Raw genomic sequence first — 7,540 nt, forward strand, 5'->3', positions numbered from 1 at the left:
GGCACACTTGGGGAACAATGTTTTAGTTAGTTGAGCTGTTTAGCTAATGACTGTGCTTTTGTTTTGCAGAGCACCCTTTGGCTGGCTTCTCATTTGCTGAATGGTATATTCAGGCTGGCACGATTTTTATATACAAAACAGAGGAGGGCCAGAGCCAGCCTGGCAGGGAGAGGCTGTGGAGTGGACAGTGGGTGGGAGAAGGGGAATGAAAAGGGGAAAACTGTGGCTAATGCCTTTGGGAGAGATGCTAAAGTGGCATGGATTTTGAAGGAGATTCTCAAGGGATTCTGATGTGCATAGGGTCATGTAACCTTCTCCTCCAGCTCTTCAAGAAATGTTCAGTCACTTTGGAGTCGGGTTTGTACTGAGGGGCATTTCATGGTATGTAGGGACTGACTTCAAGTCTGGTCTTGGGTGTCAGATGCAATGGCTCAAGAGGACCCAATCACGTGTGGGTTAAAGGCTGGGCCATGTCTGGGATTTTCTCCCCATCGAGTGATACCCAGCTGCATCTTGGTTAAATTGTTCCTTTCAAACTTCAGAGTATCACTTCACTAGGACTGCCAAGCTTGCAGATTTACAGCACAAAGAAATGAAGATTGATCAGTCTGAGAGGGGATGGAATTTGGAATACCAGCTCCAAATCAAGGGGAAACCGTGGCAACCACCTTGAGATAGAAATGACAACTACGGTGGTGCAAGTTCTTCTCTGTGCCCATATCTGCCTTCCTGAAGCATGAGATGTACGATGACCAGGGTAACCAAAGGGACATGTGGTCACCTGACTTGTCACCAGACAACAGCTCTTTCCACATCATGACACAGGCCATATGCCAAGAGGGGATGGATCTTTCTTGTCGATATTCCACCAACAAGTGGTGCCCATCGCCACCCAAGCCTTCTTCCTCTGGAGAGAAACTGAGGGACTGAACAGCTGATAGCTTGTACCAGAGTCCAAGGAGGTAGAGGCAGACTACTGCAAGAGATTAAAGGAGACAACCAAGCCAGAGAAAGTGCTAGGTGGTTGGAAGAGGTTTTCCTCCTTCTGGCCTTGAGCAGGTGGCCATTTGGGGTGCAGTGAATACCCGCATGAAAAGGCCCTTGCTTACTAAGGTGCTGTTTGGGTTCAGCCATTTCTGAAAACATTTCTCTGGCTACTCTCCTCATGTGTTGAAAGAAACACTCAAGTCAGATGTCAACAATGATTTCGTACATTTTTCTTTGATTTTTTTGTTTGAGACAGGGTCTTGCTCTATTGCCCAGGCTGGAATGTAGTGGTGCAAACACAACTTACTGCAGCCTCTACCTCCCAGGCTCAGTTGATCCTCCCACCTCAGCCTCCTGAGTAGCTGGGACTATAGGCATGTGCCACCACACTTGGCTAATTTTTGTTTTGTTTTGTAGAGAAGCAGTCTCACTATGTTGCCCCGGCTGGTCTCAAACTCCCGAGCTCAAGTGATCTTCCTGCCTTGACCTTCCAAAGTGCTGGGATTACCACTGCGTCCAGGATTTTGTACATTTTTCTATGCTTCAGGTGTGCATTTTTTGACTGATATGGTTGTTTATGAGAAATTTTTTCCTTCCTTGCAAGCTTAGATTGTATCTTGGAGTGAAATCATCAAGAAGTGTGGAGCAAGGCCAGTGTCAGCTGTGACCAGATTCCATCACATCTGTGAAGTGAGCCAACATGGTGGCATCTGAGGCATGGTGAGCAACACACCTAGGAACAAAGGGTACCTGGCATGAGAGGGAATAAGAAGGCACCCTTGGGGGAGGCTGCAGTCTCTCCTGGCACTGGTGCTGCCAGGGAGTGTGGTTGTTAAGAACTGACGGTTCAGCCAGACAGCCACAGACAACCTTCAGGACAGGCAGCCAGGAAGACAGCTAGGGGGACACATGTGATCTGACCAGGTCTGGGGCAGCAGCCGCAAATTGTTGTCACTAACGAACCATATGGTGATCCACTGCCACTTTCCAAGGCCTGTCTTTCTTTGGCTACAGCCAAATTGGAGAATTAGCTGGTATGTGATAGGAATCACCAATTCTGTATATTTCAAGCTGTTTCTGGTTTCACTAACATCTCTAATTATCCCAGGGATGTAGTATAGCTTTTATTTTGTTTGGCTAGGGAAGGAGAAGGCAGGACATCACACTAGATCCTTCCTCTGGAAAAAAAAGAAAGCTCTTAATCCACGTAGATCAAGGATCTGGTGTGGGAATGCAGGCTGCTGGTGCTACGGATTTCAACGACACCTTCAGAAACCAGGAGAATGACTGCAAGATAGGGTTGGGGCCTTGCTGGGCCTTCCATGGGGTGGACTCAGGTCAACAGCTCCATTTACCCTGACCCCATACATTCCCACTCTGACCACGGCATAACAGTAGCATTCTGGAGTTCTAGAAATTGGTGTTAGCTCAGAGATGGTATCCAGGTATCTTGAAAATGTCAGGGGCAGACTCAGGCCCTGAAAGAGGATAGAGTATTAGGAACAGTAGGGATCAGCTAGTCCATGCACCCACCTCACCCTGCTGACCCACCTAGCCCTTGCCTACCTCACCACTCCCCCTCAGAGGGTGTATTACTCAAGATTCTTTCTGTTGCACCTGAATAAGAAAGGACAATATATTGTTTGACATAACTCAAAAGCCCAGGGTGTGGAAGAAAAAGTTTAAATTGTGCATTGTGCTTTTAATGTGAGTCTGTTATAACCAGTATTTGTTTTTCTTGTATAACTTATGCAAGGGGGAAAAAACACTTTACAAATACTTTTTTTCCCAACACCAAGAAACTATACCAGCCTTGTACTGCTGTTCGGTTTAAATAAAACAAGAGCACTGAAGTCATACTCAGCTCAGGTGAAATATTACAGGGTTGCTGGAAAGTTCAATTCCTTATAACAAACTTACAAGGAGTAAATACAATTTGCTACAATAAACAAGCATCATAGTCTCAGGGTTAAGGGTTGTAAAACAATAAACCATTGCAGTTAGAGTAGAATGTCAGAGGAGAGCTTCATGCATACAAACTACTCAATATCATGATGACAAGGTATAAAATAAGAATAAATGTAATTTGAAATAAGATCTTAACTCCATATGGTTAATAGTCTCTTTCTTTCTCTCTCTCTCTCTCTCTGTGTGTGTGTATATGTGTCCCTCTTTCTCTGTACTTTGTACCTTTCACCTTACTCCTAATTTTTGCCACACAAAAAATTATGTCCAGTCCAGTGTTTTGCATTCTCAAAAGCACTGTGTCAATAACTATTCATTCTCTGAAGATTCCTTATTTATTGGGATTGAAACCTCTGGTTTCAATTACAATGTTAAACAAAGATGAAATAATAGACTGGGGCTTATAATATTTTGTTTTCTCAAAGCCTAGACTAGATACTCAGAAATGGCTGGGTTCGAGGACTCAATTAACAGTCATCACGTTTCTCTCTGTTTCTGTGCCTGTCTCCATCCCTCTCCATCTCTCATCTTGGTTTATTCTCTGGTTCACATTGCTTGTTGGCCTCATTCTCTTCTATTGCAGAATTATTCCTTCACATGGACAGTGAAAATGGCTAAGGCAGCTCCGTCTTCCTCTCTGAGAGAATACAGGAGCATTTTCTTGATAGTTCTGACAGAAAACTCCCAGGGAAGATTCTGATTGGCTCAGCTTGGTCATGTGCCCATCCGTCAACTAATCACTATGGCTAGAGATTGGAAATGGAGTAGTCTGATTTGCAGGCTCATATCACACACCCACCTTTGGGTCTTGAGGATGAGGACTGAGTGGGGATCAGTGCCCCCTAAGCCACATGGAATGAGGGAGAAGTGGTTCCCTAAAGGAAAGAATGCCAACAGACAATCTTGATCTAGGACAAACAGATGGAAGGTGGTGTTATATCAGGTCGATGGGGATAATAAAATTGTGATGTTGCTCATCAATGGCCATTTGGCAGTAAGGCCCAATACTCCATGAACAGACCAGCTTTTTTTTTTTTTTTTTTTTTTTTGAGACAGGGCCTTGCTCTGTTACTCAGGCTGAAATACTGAAAAACAGTGGCTTCATCATGGCTCACTGTAGCCTCGACCTCCCAGCCTCAAGTGATCCTTCCGCCTTAGCCTCCTGCGTAGCTGAGACTACAGGTGCATGCCACCATGCCCAGTTAATTTAAAAAAATTTTTTTGTAGAGATGAGTTCTCAGTATGTTGCCCAGGCTGGTCTTAAACTCCTGGGCTCAAGTGATCCTCCTGCCTTGGCCTCCCAAAGTGCTGGGTTTAAGTGTTGGCCACCGCAGCAGGCCCAGACCAGCATTTTTAATGCTGATATGGGTTATCAGAATACATCTAAGGAATGTGAATTTGGAGCACCCTTCAGGTGTGGGCTGTTGCACCCTTCACTTACCAGCACTGGATTGGGTACTGGGAGGCATGCTCGGGGGATGCTCCAGTGGCCTGTAATTCCAACGTTGTTTTCATGTGCTCCGAAGGTGCAGCTGCTATGTTACAAAGGTCATGTCCTCGGATCACCGAGACCATCTTTAATGAGGAAGCGTAGACCATTTGCAACGGCAAAAGGGTCTGGAAAAGAGGCTTGGCTGACAGCCTAGGGCAATGCTCAGAAGCTGTACTTATAGCCTTGAATTATATAACCCAAATCTACCTCTCTGCCCCAGATGAATGTGGGGGACTGGCAAAGAGCTTTGCTAGGAAGATGTCTAGCTGTGGTTGACAGTGAAAGGGAAGAAGTAGGTCTCTTGGCAGGAAGGGTACAAAGCTTCTCTTACGGCCCGAACGCCATTATCTAGGAATGACAGAAATTGCCCTAATTATTAGGTATTGTACAGGATTCCTTGTGCCTCATACATGGACTGTGGAAGCAGTTGGTACTGTTTCAAAAAGGCTGCCCCACGGCACTGAGTCCACGCATGATGATTTTAGGCCTTGGGGAGGGAACAGATGCTGGGGCTAATTAGGGCATGATTCCTCTGGCCCAAGATGGCAGAGGATGTCCAAATAAAAGGTGACACCTGCGCCCCAGTGCAGTTCATAGAAAACACTGCCCACCAACCCGCCCTTTTGGAGATGACTCAGCGTGGGATGCTCTTTGAAACTGGCACACTTTGATTGCTGTCTTCTGAAACTGGACAGTCAAGTCTGGAGGGCGTACTTCCTCCCATGCCCAGCTACCCCAGCAAAGATCAAGAAGCATCCTCAGTGGCAGGAGGGTGGTGGGAAAACTTCTTATCAGTTTTTGGGTTTTCGGTTTTGAGATCATCTCACCAAAAAATGGTGAGATTTTAAGAATTATTTTACCTGCAGAACTTCAATTGGCAAGACTAGAATTGCTATTCAAGGGGACTCCCCAGCCCAAGGGACTGAACAGAACATGATTAAATGTGCTTGGCATGCTCTGTGCAGATCACATAGGGCCTTGGGGCTGGTGTGAAGATGTCCTCATCCACACACTGCCCCCGGAACGGTGCTGCTGACTGAGCACTCTCTATCGTGATAGTCAGGCTGTAGCCATGATCACTTGTTGATCTTGTTTTGGGTTTGACAACCAGGAGACATGGACAGTCTCATTCAGGATGCCACCAAGCTGAAGGATAAACTCCAAGTGGCTTATGGCTTGTCAGCACACAGAAAACAAGATCAGAGCCTGTAGAGCAGACATCTGTTGTTTTGGCCTGCTCCAAAGCCATTTATCCTTCTCCCCAGTCTTTACTTGGGGAGTCACACCTCAGCCACTCTCAGTCTTTGTAGTTTAGGGGGAAGGGCAAGGGCACTAACGACAGCCTTTAGGCAATGAGAGATAAAGACAGATTCCTGATGATATTGTTCAAGCCAGGGGTTGGCAATCTTTTTCTATAAAGAGCCAATAGTAAATATGTTCAGCTTTGTGGGCCATGTGGTCTCTGTTGCAACTACTCAGCTCTGTGGTTGTAGGGTACAAGCAGCCATAGACAATATGTAAACAAATAAGCACAGCTGCGTTCCAATAAAAAGTTATTTACAAAACAGGTGGCAGGCTAGATTTGGCTCACAGGCTGTCATTTACCAACTCTTTGTTTAAGCACCTGGATCCAGCTGAGCCTGAAGCTAACTGCCTCTGTGATTTTTTTCAATGAATGAACCAGAAAATCCCCCTTTCTCCCTGTAGTAATTTGAGCTGGTGTTCTGTTATTGCAACTGAAAGATTTCTTGCAATTTATCCAGGTGTAGAGCCAGGTTTGCAGACTGGAGATTGAGTTTCAAAATGGGTTTGGTGGCCCCAGATAGGCAGAAAATAGCTTAGCAATCGAGAAAATTCCATATCTGAGAGGAGATGGGGCAGGACTCCTAACAGTTTCTAACATGCAGCCAGAGGCCAGGGCTGTTAAGGTGGTATGTCCAAACAGCAAGCCACCCAAGAGAGACCTGGAAGAGTGGGAATCCACCTGTCTGAGGACACTGACTATACCTCCCATGACAAGCTGAACAGGAAATGCCCCAGAGAAGCCAGCCTTCTTTTTTAATGAGGCATGAGTAGGAGGAGAGGGATGGTGAGGAGGAGGATGGAGAGACAAAGTTGACCGGTGACCCTTTGAAATGAAAACCCAGTGACACCTTGACCCCAAGTTGGGGCGAGACACCCATACATCTGTGGGGATGTGGGAAGCCCTCTCTACCACACTTTCTTTTTTTGAGATGGAGTCTTGCTCTGTCACCCAGGCTGGAGTGCAGTGGGGTGATCCCAGCTCACTATAACTTCTACTGCCCGGGTGGGGAGATGAACCAAGGCCTCCTAGGGGGCCTCTGGCTAAGGATGCCCAGGTTTTACAACCCAAATCAGAGTTGCCATTCTTGTGCCTCAGTGTCCTGAGTAGCTGGGACCACAGGTGTGTGCCACCATGCCTGGCTAATTTTTGTGTTTTTAGTACAGACAGAGTTTCTGCCATGTTATCCAGCCTGGTCTCGAACTCCTGACCTCAAGTGATCCTCCGCTTTGGCCTCCCAAAGTCTCTCCACTACACTTCATCTGGAGACAGCAAAATATAATGAAGAGGAGAAGAGGAGCATCAAAGGACCAGTGATTCCCTCCTAGCCTGAGTGGTGGGTGGAGAGCTTGGTGCTGAAGCAGAAGGGCATGAGCTCCCCTGGGGGCTTAGAGAAATCCACTGGTCATACAGGTGAGGGTTTAGAGGATGGTTTTGCCCAGGACAAACACTCCCACTTGTCTAGAGGTTGTCTGCTCTGTGGGGCAGGTGGTATGCCAAAGGCCCTTGCTGCCCTTCATGTGGAAGGGATTTCCATCCCCCTTTATGAGGATATAGGAAACTCCAACCTCAACAGACTTCCCATTTCTTAAGGGGTTAAATCCTTTTCTGGAGGGGAGAGGAGCTGGCAGCAGATGCCCCTGGACTGGATCGGGTTCCAGGCCTGCCTCACCAGCTGGTGAGCAGATGCCAGGCGACAGACCCTGCAGCAAGCAAGGGGCTCTACTCCCAGGACGGGAAGAGGCTGAGAGTGGAGGCTGGAACATGCCAGGGGAGCATGAGAGGTTTGCAGG

Source organism: Pongo abelii, chromosome 1, assembly GCF_028885655.2.
Source record: "Pongo abelii isolate AG06213 chromosome 1, NHGRI_mPonAbe1-v2.0_pri, whole genome shotgun sequence".
NCBI lineage: Eukaryota > Metazoa > Chordata > Mammalia > Primates > Hominidae > Pongo > Pongo abelii.